This window comes from Etheostoma spectabile, unplaced genomic scaffold, assembly GCF_008692095.1.
Source record: "Etheostoma spectabile isolate EspeVRDwgs_2016 unplaced genomic scaffold, UIUC_Espe_1.0 scaffold172, whole genome shotgun sequence".
Taxonomy (NCBI): domain Eukaryota; kingdom Metazoa; phylum Chordata; class Actinopteri; order Perciformes; family Percidae; genus Etheostoma; species Etheostoma spectabile.
The window spans coordinates 1,488,299-1,503,360 of NW_022605573.1; the positions used below are offsets into that span (position 1 = coordinate 1,488,299).

Sequence of the window (15,062 nt, forward strand, 5' to 3'; positions counted from 1 at the left end):
GCCCAATACGTCACACATGTCATAAGATCCTCACAAACAGAACAAATTCCCTCCGTTACAGTCCATTCATTTCTTTTAGGCGTTCTAGGCGCTGTTGAGGGATTTTGGGTGCCCTCATTGGCTTTAAATGGCCCTAAAACATAATAACAAAAGCAACTAACACGGGCAGTCACACCCACATATGTAATATATGTCACACACAAAATCAGTTGCAAATGAAATCAGATAACGCTGTACTCTTAAATTTAGCGCCAACACACGCATTTCAAAATGATATCGTCCCAGTTGTAGTCACTTTGTCACCCTTAACCGCGTTATTGAAGCGCCGTGGACATTTATTTGATTGTGTTCTAAGTACAAGATGTTTTTTTTCTCCCAAATGGCATCATCGTGCTTGGATGTGCTACAGAGAACCTCAGTCCCCGCCCCTCCACTCCTGTCCATGGTACCCATCTTTCACAGAAACTGAACGGAGGCCGTGAGAGATGACTGATAGTTCTTTGGTTCCGTTTGTGAATTTATGTGTTGTGACTTTAACACCTCATGTTGCCTTTGGTCAAATTTCGACCCTTTTTTCGGGTTTTATTTTTATTTATTTTTTTAATCACAAACAAATACCTCAAAATTCAACATTAGACTTCAAACAACTTGGGAAAAAACATTTAAAAAAAAAAAAAGCCACCCCAGCATTGGAACAGTGATTCAAAAAAAAAAAAAAAAAAAAACGGTTGGAAAAAGCGATAATGAGTTTTCGTGGTTTGACGGGAAAGAAACGACCGAGATTTTAAAGAGAATTATTAACACGTCAGACATGGAACGATTTGACGTAAAAGTAAAACGGGTTTGTTCGTAGATCGCTGTGTGAAACTAAGCTCTCCTCTCCAACGATACAACGTCACCGAGCAAAATTGCCGTTCGTCCTCGTCGAGCTTTACCGTCTTCTTCCAAGAGGCAAGCCGACGTTCCGTGACGTCGTTTAGCAACTTGGACTACATATTTTCCCTACATTTAAATATAAAAAGACTGTATTTTTATATGTGCTATCTTAGTCTTAACTACCAATCCCTTTACTCCTACAGGAACATTCACGATTCCCACACATTCACACACACCCACACACCCATCTCACAGCACCGCTCATCAGACACACACTCACACACATCTACACCCCGGCGACACAGAACCACATCTCACACACCTCTACCCACTGCTCCTCAGATACACACAACACATCTACACACCTGCTCATCAATACACACTCACACACATCTACACCCACTGCTCCTCAGACCCAAACCCACCTCACGCACTCTACACACCCTGCTCATCAGATAACACTCACACACACATCTACACACCTGCTCATCAGATCCACCATCCACATCTACACCCCTGCTCATCCTATACACACACCATCTACACTACCTGCTCATCAACCCCACCCACACATCTCACCCTGCTGCATCCCGATACCCACACACACCTACACACCTGCTACATCAGATAAACCCTCACACACACATCTACACAGCCTCTCATCAGAACACACACAACATCTACACACCTGCTCATCGATCCACTCACACACACATCTACACACCTGCTCATCGATACCACCATCTACACACGCTGCTCATCATATACCACACACCATCTACACACCTGCATCAGATTACACACTCACCACACCTCTACACCCTGCTCATCAGATCACACGCCACACATCTACACACCTGCTCATCAGTAACACTCACAACAGTCTACACACACCTCCGCATCAGATACCACTCCACACCTCTACACACCGTGCTCATCAACACCCACTCACACACTCGACAGCCCCGGCTCTCAATACACAGCCACACACACATCGACACACCTGCTCATCAATAAACACTCACACACACATCTTACCACCTGCTCATCCATACACACTCACACACATCTACAACTACACCTGCTCATCAGATAACAACACACCTGCTACAACACTGCTCACAGTAACACTCACACACACATCTACACACCTCCCAATTAGATAACAAAACCTCACCACACATCACACACTGCTCATCAGATACACACCACCAACACATCTACAAACTGCTCTCAGATAAACACTCACACACCATCTCAACACCTGCTCATCAGATAAACACCACACATCTCCAACACCGGCTCATCAATACACACTCACCACATCTACACACCTGCTCATAGATCCACACGCAACACCACTAACACCTGCTCATTCAGAATGCCACACTCACACACACATCTACACAGCTTCATCATATACACACTCACATCACACATCCTCCCTGCTCATCAGATACACCCACACACATCTACACCCTGCTCATCAGAATAACACAACACATCTACCCACCTGCCATTTCAAAAACCTCCATGTACACACCTGCTCATCAATACACTCCACACCACTACCACCTGCTTCATCAAGATACACACTCACATGCTACACACCTGCTCATGCATTGAAACACTCACACACACATCTCCACACCCACTGGCATCAGCATATCACACACACTATCATCTACACACCTGACTCATAGATACACACTCCACCTCTACACACCTTGTCATCAGATACAACACACACACACATCTACACACCTCTCATCAATACACACTCACACAACATCCGGTAGCAACTCGGTTCATGTCTTGCCCAAGGATCACTTCAACATGATTGACCAACCAACCTTCATTTCTCAGCTAAGCGCCCTACCACTGAGCACAGCCACCTACCGGTATTTAACTCACTAGTAAGTTTTAGTAACTATCTTGCGACAAACTGACATGCTTGATACATAAGCATTTTTTATTTTATTTGGGGAAAAATGTAAAACAAGGCCCAATGATCGGGAACAGAAAATCTCCAAAACCTGTTCTCTTTTTTTATTTTTTCCAAAGACAGTAGGCAACAAAGGGGCGGACTCGCTATTAGAAAAAGTGGCTTTGGCTGCAGGTCGCAGTTGCATAATAACTGGTTTGTCACTCCTCTCCAAGTTTTAGTCGTTTAGAAACCATTAACCTTAATTCTGATTTAAGTCATGTGTTTTTAGACACGTAACATACAATTCATCCAGCTCTATGTGCCGCTGGAGTATGGCTGGTGTTGCCCCTTTGATCTGGTGTTGCCCCTTGGATCATTGTGTTTGCCCCTTTGGATCATGGTGTTCCCCGTTGATCATGTTCTGCCCCTTTGATCATTGTGGTCCCCTTTGAGCATGGGTGTTTCCCCTTTTGAGTCATGTGTGTGCCCCTTTGATCACTGTGGTTTGCCCCTTTTATCACGTGGGTTGCCCCTTTGATCACGTGTTTTGCCCCTTGGATCAGTGTTTGCTTTTGATCACGTGGTTGCCACTTTGTCCGTTGTGGTTGCCCCTTTGATCATGTGGTTTGCCCATTTTGATCAGGTGTGCCCCTTTGATCACGTGGTTCCCCTGTGATCACGTGTTTCCCTTTGGCACGTGTGTTTTCCCCTTTTAGCACGTGTGTTGCCCCTGGATCATGTGTGTTGCCCCTTGGTGGCGCACGGTGTTGCCCCGTGATCACGTGTGTTGCCCCTTGAGCAAGGGTGTTGCCCCTTTATCACGGGTGTTGCCCTTATTGGATCATGTGTGTTGCCCTTTGCACCAGTTGTTTGCCCCCCTTGGATCAGTGTGTGTTGCCGCTTGATCAGTAGTGTTGCCACCGTTGCGTCATAGTCCTCGTTCCTCCTTGCCCGATCATGTGTGTTGCCCCTTTGATCATGTGTTCCCCGTTGATCATGTTGGTTGCCCTGATCAGTGTTTTGCCCCTTTGATCACCGTGTTTTGCCCCTTTGAGCCGGGATGTTTGCCCCTTTGATCTCACGTGTTTTTTGCCCCTTTGATCATGTGTGGTTGCCCCTTGGCCTCGGTTGTGTTGCCCCGTGGATCGTGGTTCTGTTGTGTGTGGGTGGGTGGGTTTGTGGGTGTGTGTGTGTGTTGTGTGTGTGTGGTGTGTGTGGTTGTGTGTGTGTGTGTTGTGTGGTAATCCTGGACACAGTCATCGTGACAGAAAAAGCCAAAAGCACTGGTCAGTTTATTATTTTTTCCAACGACATGGTCCCCATGTAGGAAAACCAAAAGAGGGGGAGGACTTCGACTCTCGTTTCCTTTCATCATCTCAAAGTAATAACAAATTGCTTTTGGCTGCAGAGGCAACGTGTGCAATAATAACTGTCGGTACTCGTGTACTACAAAAGAAGGGTTCATGTCCTCCCCTTATTCCATACTGGAGTTTTAGTTGCTTTTGGGGCAACAGTGCCCGGCTCGTGGGTGCGGGGGTGGGAGGCAGGATACCGCTGATGTTTCCAAGGCTATCTCAGTTTTGGCTGTTTTACAGGTAGGGTTAGTTGCCTCTTGTTGCTTATGTAACAACGCAGTTTCTACATTTATAAATGCACCAACAAAACCCACGGTCGGCGTTTGGATCCGAGAAAAGAAACAGTCAACCTGTTCGATGGATTTTTGAAAATATTTATCTATTTTATGAATATGTTACTTGTGAGTGTTTTTTCTTATTAACATGTTTTTTTTATTTTTTTTACACTCCCTTTTAGACCGGCCAATTTAATCCACCTTCCGTTTTTGACAGATTGTACCACTTCCCTGTGACTACTGCATTACCAGGATGGTGTTGAAATCACTTTACATGTTACCAGTTAAAAATTGGCTCGACACCTGTAATTCCCAGAATGCCGGTGGTCTCCATGCAACAGACCTGGCTCAGTAATTTTGCAGATGATCAAAATCCTCCAGGTAATTTGGATAATTTAGACATTGGGATTGTTAATAAGTCGGTTTTTTTTTTTATTTTTTTTTTGTCACACAAACTTAGTAAGAGCTTTTCCTTGTCCCTCTCTCAATGTTTCAGTTTTTGTATTTTATTTTAATTTTTTTTTTACGTTTTCCAACATTTTAATAAATCGCTTTTTCTGACTTTTTCCCCATTTTTTAGTTACTTTTTCAATGTTTTGGGTGCTTTAATTTTACTTATTTTTACAATTTTCCACCTTTTGTTTTGGGAGGGGGGGGGGGGTTTGGACTGTTTTTGTGATGTTCTTTAAACGTTTTTTGCGGTTTATTATTTAATTAATTTTATACATTTTCTGCACTGTTGACGCGTCCCATATTTTTCTAATATTAAAAAATAAAAACACTTTGAAATCGGGTCCAAATTTGACCCAGCAAAACATGAGTTAGAGAGCATTCGGCACTTGATTTGTGTGTCCACCCAAAAAAACCCCTTAGGCAAAGCGAGTCTGATTGCTGGAGGACCGTACTCCACAGCTTGTCTTCTTTACACTGGAATCAACAATATAAAAAAAAAAAACCCCCAAAAAACCAGTATTTTATTCCAAGCCATACTCCTTTCATATCCAAACCTTATTAACACACATTAAAAACTCTCCTTGGATGAAAAATCTCTTTTACAAGAGTGCCTGGAACCGTGGCATGCAGCACGGTGTCAATATAGACAGGACCTCCAGTAAATACAGAGACAACTACTCCCAGGTACATACATAGACCCACAGAGACACTCCCCAGGTACATACAGAGCCACAGAGACACTCCCAGTAACATACAGAAACACAGAGCCACCCCAGGTAAATGACAGAGACACAAGACCTTCCAGGGAAATACGGAGCACAGAGACACTTACATTAAATACAGAGACCAAAGAACCTTCCAATACACACAGAGCCACAGAGACACTCCAGATACATACAGAGACACAAGAGACCCTTCCAGGTAAATCAGAGACCCGAGACACTTTCCAGTAAAGACAGAACACAGAGCAATACATGGAATACCGAGACACGAGACACTTTCCAGTAATACAGAGACACAGAGACACTTCCAGTAATACCGAGACACAAGACCTTACAGGTAAATACAGAGCCACGAACCCTTACCATACATCCGAGACACAGAGACACTTCCAGGTAAAATACAGAGACCGAGACACTTACATGTAAAGACAGATACACAGAGACACTTCCCGATACTCAACCGAGACACCGAGACACTTACATGTAAATACATAACCCAGAGACCCTACATGAAACTACAGAGACACAGAACACTTACATTTAATTACAGAGACACAGAGACACTTCCAGTAAATACAGAGACCCTTCCCGAATACATACAGAGACACAGAACCCCTCCAGGTACATACAGATACACATGAGACCCATTACAGTAATACCGAGACACCGAGACACTCTCAGCATACATACAGCCACAGAAGACACTCAGTAAATACAGAACACAGAGACACTTACATGTAATCAGATACACAGGAGACCTTCCAGGTAAAAGCAGAGACACGAGACACTTACATGGTAAATAAGAGCACAGATCCCGTTCCAGGTAGCTACAAGACACAAGAGACCTATAACATTAAATACATAACACTTTCACTCATTTCAAACACAATTTCATCATAAAAAAAACCAGGTCCTAAATCAATTTAAAACATAGACATCCAGACTGCCCTTCTGCCAGGTCCTTTACAAAGCCTTAAAAGAATAGTGCGATCACTCCTTCAACGGGAGTTCACTCTGAACTGATCCCCGCGATGGGGCTCCTAAATTAAAAGCCGTTGCCGAAGTCAGTGCGGACTTAGGACCTGTCCCATAAAACCAGATCCTGTGCAACAGATGGCTTGTAAACAACCCGCCAGAAAATGTAATTTGCCCTTTTTTTTCTAACGAGTATTCAGCTTACAAATCAATGTTCCTTCTCCTCCATTGGAACTTTTTATTCAAATACAGATCCCCTCTGAGAAACCTCTGTAACTAACCGTGTGTGACTGGGGACTTTCCCTCTACGGCCCACCGGATTTTCTGTTCATTTACATACACAGAAATGGGGTGTTTTGGGTTTTTTTGTTGGTGGGGGGGGGGGATGCACTCACCCTCCACAGGCCTGATCCCCGCGCCACCCATTACAATTTTTTTTTAACACCCGCGTGTTAAGACGTCGTACAGCTGCGTGTAGCCGCACCACCCTAAATAATCGCCATGGTCGACGCACCCGTACGTAGCCACTTTCTCAACGTCACGCAACATAACAATAATAACCACCATAACAATATATAAATCACGCGTAAGACGGAGCGAGCGGTGGTTGCCTCTTGGCTCGCATCCGACCCCCTGCACCCCCCCCCCCCCCACGACCCTGCCTGTTCGCAGGTTGGCGAGACTCACCGCAGCCTTGAGGCATAAGGACAAACACTGAACTCTCTCATAACGACTCTAAACTGGGTGTCTGACCGCGAGTCACACGTTCACTTTGCGGTTTTTTTTTTGCATTGTTTCCATTTTTAATTTTTTATTTTTTTTTTTGTTGTTTTTGGAATTTGAAGAATGTATTTTCCTGGCAAATAAAGCTCGAAACAACTTCCTGGCCAGTGTGAGTGTACATTTACTCCGGTCCCTTGGTTGCGTTACGCCTAAATTCATTTTAACCGTTTGCTATAGTTTGGCTTTTTCAACATTTTAGCCTCGCACAAATACTTTTTTTTTTTTTTTTATAATACGGCACACTTTTACTTACAGTGTCCCAGAACATTTCCTTTGAATTTTTTAACTAATAGAGTCCCCCAGCCGTCTATGCCAGTATTAGGGGACCACTAAGTCTATATAAAAAGAACTTCAGATACAGTATGAGACCACTAATGTCTATTAAAAGATACTTCAGATACAGTATTAGGGGACCACTAAGGTCTATATAAAAGAGACTTCAGGCTTACCTTATAGGTGACCAAAGGTCTATATAAAAGTAACTTCAGATACGTATTAGGGACCACTTAAGGTTATATAACAGAAAGCCTTCATACAGTAAAGGACCACTACGGTCCATATAAAGAGACTTCAGATACAGTAATTAGGGGCCCACTAAGGTCTAAATAAAAGAGATCAGAGTACGGTATTAGGGACCACTAAGTCTATATAAAAGACTTCAGATACGTAATTAGGGGACCAACTAGGTATATAAAACGACTTCCATACAGTATTAGGGGCATAAGGTCTTATAAAAGAAACTTACAATACCAAGCATAGGGGAACACTAAGGTCTATAATAAAAGAGACTTCAATACAGTATTAGGGAGCCACTAAGTCTATATGACCAGAGACTGTCAGAGACAGTATTTAGGACCATAAGTCTATATAACAGAGACTCAGGATACATATTAGGACCACTAAGCCTATATAAAGAGACTTCATATGCATATTAGGGAACACTAGGTCTAGATAAAAAGACTTAGAACAGATTAGGGGACCACTACGGTCTTATAAGATACTCAGATACAGTATTAGGACCACTAAGTCATAAAAGGAGACTGCAGATACAATATTATGGGACCCACGAAGTCATATAAACGAAACTGTCAGATACATTTTTATCGGGGACCACACTAGGTCTATTAAAAGAACTCAGATACCGTATTTAGGACCCACTACGGTCTATATAAAAGAACTTCCGATACAGTTTAGGTCCCACTAAGGTCTATATAAAAGATACTCAGATCCGTATAGGGGACCACTCAGGTCTTAAAAGAGATACTTCAGATACAGTAGTAGGGGCACCACTCAAGGTCTATATAAAGACTCAGATGACGTATTAGGACCACTAGTCTATAAAAGAGACTTCAGAATACAGTTTGAGGGACCACTAAGGTCTATATAACAAAGACTTCAATACGGGCTTGAGGGACCACTAAGTTCTGATATCCAAGAGGAACTTAAGATCCAGTATTCAGGGACGCACTAAGTCTATATCAAAGCTTCAGATACATATTAGGGACCACTACGTCCTATATGAAGAACTTCAGATCAGTATTCGGGACCCACTAAGGTCTATATACCGGAGACTTCAGAACAGTATTAGTACCCTAATTTCTATCTAAAAGAGACTTCAGATACCGTATTAGGGGACCCTAGGGCTATAAACAGGAGACTTCAATAACGGTGTTAGGGACCACTCAAGGTCTATATAAAAGAACTTCAGCTACAGTATTAGGGGACCACTCGGATCTAAATACAGACTTCAGCTCAGTATTAGGGGCCCACATAAGGTCTTATAAAAAACTTCCGATACCGTAATTAAGGGGACCACTACGTCTAATAAGAGACTTCAGATACGGTTTAGGACCCACTAAGGTCTATTAAAAGAGACTTCAGATACATATTAGGGGACCACGTAAGCTATAGAAAAGAGACTTCAGATACAGTATTAGGACCACTAAGGTCTCTATAAAGAACCTTCAATACAGTATTAGGGGAACCACTAAGGTCTATATAAAAGAAGACGTCCGATACGGTATTGAGGGACACTACGTCATATACAAGAGACTTCCGAAACAGTATAGGTGACCCCTAAGTTCTATATAAAGAGACTTTCATACAGTATGATGGGACCACTAAGGTCTATCTAAAAGGACTCAATACAGTTTTAGGGACCACTAGGTCTATATAAAAAGACTTCAGATACGGTATTAGGGACACTACTCTATATAAAATGAGACTCATATACGGTATTAGGGACCACTGGTCTATAATAAAAGACTTCGATACAGATTCAGGGACCCTATCCTTATGAAAGATACTTCAGAATACAGTATTAGGGACCCTAAGGTCTATATAGAGACTTCATACAGGTATTCGGGAACCACTAGGTCTATCTCAAAAGACTTCAGATACTTATTAGGGGAGCCACAAGGTCTATACTAAACGAGACTCACACTACAGTATTAGGACCACTCAGTTCTAATAAAGAGAACTCCTATACCGTATTAGGTACCACTAAGGGTCTATAGAAAGAGACTCATTAGCATAGTAGGGACCCCATTTAAGGTCTATATAAAACAATAGACTTCAGATACGGTATTAGGGACACTAAGGTCTATATAACAGAGCCTTCAATACAGTCTTAGGGACCACATTCTATATAAAAGGACTTCAGATAACATATTAGGGGACCACTTAAGTCTATATAAAGAGACTTCAGATACAGTATTAGGGGAACCACTACGAAGGTCTATATAAAAGAGACCTCAGATACGGTATAGGACCACTAATGTCTATCAAAGGATACTTCAGATACATTATTAGGGGACCACTAAGGTCTATATAAAGAACTTCAGATACAAGTGTCATTTGAATGCAGATTTTAACTTGTGGTATTTTCACGTAAAGTCCGAATCTCCCTCACTTTCCAGCAGACACATCATTGTTACAGTGTCCCCTTCTTTTACTATTATAACAGAGACAATTAATCTAGTTGCTAATTAAAGCACTAAGTTAGACAACGACACAACGACCACGACCATCGAAACCGTGTGGTCGGGTAATTGAGATGTGGGTAGCTAACTGAACAACATGCTAAAGCAAAAAATAAGAGATTGTTCCTTTAAAAAGATTCCGGTTTCACCACACCTTTTTTCGATCGAAAGTTGGACCTTAGGCTGCTCCCTCCATAGGGGTGCCGGTTATTTTTTTAGCCTTTTTTCACTATAAGTGGTTACCTAGGCTATAGCTAAAATAAACATTTTCAAAAAGGATTACCTATGTTATGTTGTTTTTCTAATCTCGTTTAGTAAAAAAAAACAAAACAAAAAAAACCTTGTGTAATGCGAAGTCTCCTCGCATGGAACGTTTTTTTTTTATCGCAGTACACCCCCATAAAGTAAGGCATGGTATCGCCTGAGTCCCCGTAAACCACGGCGACAGCGCAGTACAGAGCAGTGGAACTGATTTTTGTTTCAGCTTAAAAGTGAGTCAATAAAAGAAGGGTAGTGTTTGGGGGCATTGAAATACTTACGTCGCTATTGTCGTCTTAGTGAAACCATAAATCGTGTAACTGCGTTTGGAATTGGGTGGATTTGATCGGCGTGTTGATTTAAATTAGCGACGTTAGCGTGTAACGTAGCTCGCTGTGCTGAGCTAGCAACATAGCAAAAAACAAAACAACAAAAAAAGAGTCTCCTAGCACGACCTAGGAACTTTTTTAAAACTAAACGTTGTGTGTGTTTTAAGGTTGTGTGTTCAAAGTTTCCGTGACGTTTATCGCCACTAAGATTGCGTCAACTGGTCCGGTGTCTGTACTGGTTGTCCATTCCCAACCTCGTAGCTGCGCTAAGCTAGCCCAACCAACGTTCTAAAGAGCCGTTTATAGCACGGTAATTTTAAAAAAAACAGCCGTTAGAACCCTCACACACGCGACCTACGTTCCTCTTATCAACCGGGACAACAGGTGTGCAAAAGAACGATATAATAATGTCTATAATATTTTTTCTCACATATTTTATACAAAAATAGTACCGCATTTTACATATAACTTTTTACAATATTTTATTTTTTAAAGCTGTAGCCTAATCTACGTGTTTAAGACAAATTTTCATTTGTCCCCGTGTACTATCACGGAAGGCGGTCCACGATTAGAGTGCATAATGCTTGCGTTTCTATTCGTGTATTACTTTTATTCTAAGCACTTTGCGATTTTTATATCTGTGAAAGGTGCTATAACACAAACTTACGTGTGTGTGTGTTTTGTGTGTGTGTTTGGTGTGTGTGTGTGTGGTTTTATTACTGCTTAACCGTATTTTCCCTTTTTTTTTTTTTTTTTTTCTTTTTTTTTTTTTTTTTTTTTTTTGTATACCCACAATACCATAGAACCATGGACACGTTCCTGCTACCGTGACGCTCGTGTCAACACAGACTCTGGGTTCTAGAACATGGAACTCTAACTACTTCATTTACTCATTTGTTGTCACTGCAAAATTCTAACTCACTTTCAATAATCCAGCCCGTGACGTCCATTACAGCATGTATTATATATCCCAATCATAGATGCATTTTCTAAAAAAAAAAACGCGTGTCTAACAAAAGGAAGACCCCCCCCCCCCCCCCCTTTTTTGTCTCACATTTAACCTCTTGTGTTTCATTCTTCCCTGGAACTTTGTTTTTTCTGGAGAAAAAGTGAAAACCTTTTGATCGTCTTGTTTTTAACACTTTTGTGTTTTTCGCCCATATGTTTTGTCATTGTGTTTTTCGACGTTTTTGTGGGGTTTTCCCCACATTTTTTGAAGCTGTTTTTTTTATTTTGGGGGGGGGGGGACCTTTCAGTCACTTTTTTTTTTGTTGTCCAATGGTCTTTCATAGTAAAGTTTTTTTATGTTTTTTTTTTTTTGAATGCTTTTGAAGTGAACAACACATCCTAAATTTAAAGAAAGCATGTGGCTGGTCATGTTTGTTTTACTTGTTTGGGGAACAATCCGCGTTATTTTCGGAATTTTGGTTGAGACACTTCTTGATAAAGTTGTTTTTTTGTTTTAAAAGTGTATTTTATGAATGGCAAATTTACCCGCGACACACAAGGGTTAAGAACACTTCTTGTTTGGTACAACAGTCAATCTGCACCGTTTCAATATTTTTCATTGAGAATAGTGACGTAAACATGATTTGATTTGGTTTGTTATTAACCCCATTAATCGTCAAACAAACCATACACCGCTCAGACGTTTTTTTTCAAACAAACAGCCACATGATATAAAATAAAACAGTAAACTAGCATTATCTTTCATTCAGACCATAACTATCATATACTATTAATATAGCATTGAATGTTATACTAACACTATACTAATAAATCCCATTCACTATATAGTATTTAATAAATTAGGGGGTGTGACGTAGACTCCGAGCTCAAATTTGAATAACGATTTTTAACTTCAGGATACAGTTGTTTGTCTTAGTTTACAGCATTGTCCTGCAGACAAAACTGAAAATATTTCAACCCTGTGTCCTTATCAAAGTGCCATTGAAACCCTTATCTTTAAACTAAAAAACAATATATTTTATTTTCAAATAAACTCCCTCATCAAAATACATTGACTTATAATAAATAAACTAAAAGACATAGTGAAAAGAGATGACACTTTAGGGTGTTCAGTTGCATCATGAGCATGTTAGTCGCAACCTGCTTCACACCGTTTTATATTTACATATCTAAGTATATATAATGAGATATATATATATAAAATGTCTATCTCTTTAGGTATATTTGCTACATGACTTTTGCTGGCTTTGGTTCAGGTGTCCACTGTCATAAACAATCGCCGTCTACAGGCATCGGTATAACAGCAGAAACGCTGTACACTTGTAAGTACTTTGTGTTTTATTTTTTTTAATTCATAATGTGGCGTCGACTAATGGCGGTCCACTGTAATACTGCTGAACTCTTGTCCCGACTGATAGGTCAGCGAGGGGTTGTGGCCGGTAAGCTTTCACTTGAACTTGATTTCTTGTTCTTCTAGAATACATTAGATTGTATGACAAGGCCGCCAAAATAACAGTCGTATGTTATGGGTCTGTATGTTGGTTATGTATGTATGTATGTAGTATGTATGATGTATGAGGTATATGTATTAAATTTATGTCGATGTCTGTTGTATGTCACTGTATGTGTTTTTATTTTTATTTATGATTTGGTTTTTTGCTCTTGGGTAGCCCCAGCTAGTTAGGCCCATTAAATGGTACAGTGATGCCTTTTTAGAAAGAGCGCTCCCTGAGCAGAAGATCAGGGGCGCAAGTGTAAATGACAAGGTTTGGTGGGTTGTCCGTGTGTGTGTGTCCGGTGTGTGCGGGTCTGTCCGCAATCTCCTCAGTTTCCATATGGAAATTTCATGTTCACGTAAAGGTGTTAAAACCGCATCACCCAAATTCGTGACTGGATTTTTTCTTTTCTCCCTGTGTTAGTTCGGGTTCACACGTATTTCAGTGTTGAGTCCTGTTGCACCTAACGCTCGGGGTCGTGTCGTAGTTTCACCTGCCCAGAGCCGCGCGCGAGGCCGATCACGCCGAGAAGCGCTTTCTCCAAATAATGCCTGCCTGGTTTTCCACGCTCCCCGGCCCCTACAGGTGTCGGTCCCCGGAGGCCATGTAGAAGTTCTGCGATACATCGGTGTGGACCATAGAACGGAGTTCCTCTTCTAGACCCTGAGCTCAACTGTCCTGGTTACAATCCTCTCGTATAGGAACCGTGTGACGAAGAATGGAAGGGACCCTTTGTATTAGGGCTGTCGATGATGTTCACATTCAAATACATGTCCGCATGTTGGTATTTGGTTCTTACTGAGTTGTATGGTGTGGCAGTTTTGTGCATCTAACGACCCACAGGTGCATTATCTAATTTATGATAATAATGGAGTGGGTGTGGGGGGGGGACATTTTGAAGGGCCGACTAACCGGTCTTGAGGGTCAGAATGTAGCTGATAGACAGGTGTTTCATTCACATCCTTCTTTGCAGCTGTGTCATACAAATCGTAAAAACTCACCTTTTTGGGATTCTCGATTTTTCTGTCTTTTTTTTTTTATTTATTTTTTTTAAGATTATGTCTCTCACAGTGGACATGCACCTACGAGGACAATTTCAGACCCTCCATGATTTCTAAGTGGGAGAACTTGCAAAAGAGCAGGGTGTTAAAATACTTATTTACCTCACTGTATATATTTGAATAGTGAAAAGAACCAGACTGTTGAATATGGAAATATGTTCCAGTTCTTACATAACGTTAAACGCGTCTTCATTGTCAATTCAGTTTTATTTATATAGCGCTAAATCACGATAGTTATCTAATTGCGCTTTTCATAAAGAGCAGGTCTAGACCGTACTCTGTGATGGTTTTCTACCTTTACGCCGGCCTTTTTTGGATTGTACCCCAGATCCTAAAATGGATTTTATTCTTCAGCTACTGGGAAGTTCAGGGATACTTGGCTTGAAAAAACACAATCTAGGGCTAAGTCTTCCAAATTTTATTCATATGGCCTTTTGTTAAAGAAGAGCGCACACTGTCCATTACGCCTTGCAAATATTTTGTTTCACAACGTTTCGGTCTCTTCGGTTCCTCAGAATTAATCAGAATCTGCTCACAGGAGAGTCATTCGTTCACAAAAATAAATTTCCATCACCTCCTGTGAGACACACACACACACACAC

The 15,062-nt window shown here is 41.3% G+C and overlaps 1 protein-coding gene across 2 annotated transcripts in view; it reads left to right on the top strand.

The window, feature by feature from the left end:
* Nucleotides 1–15,062, top strand: part of dcun1d5 (DCN1, defective in cullin neddylation 1, domain containing 5 (S. cerevisiae)) — a 40,063-nt gene that overhangs the window by 17,414 nt on the left and 7,587 nt on the right. The gene's annotated exons all lie outside the window — the stretch shown is intronic.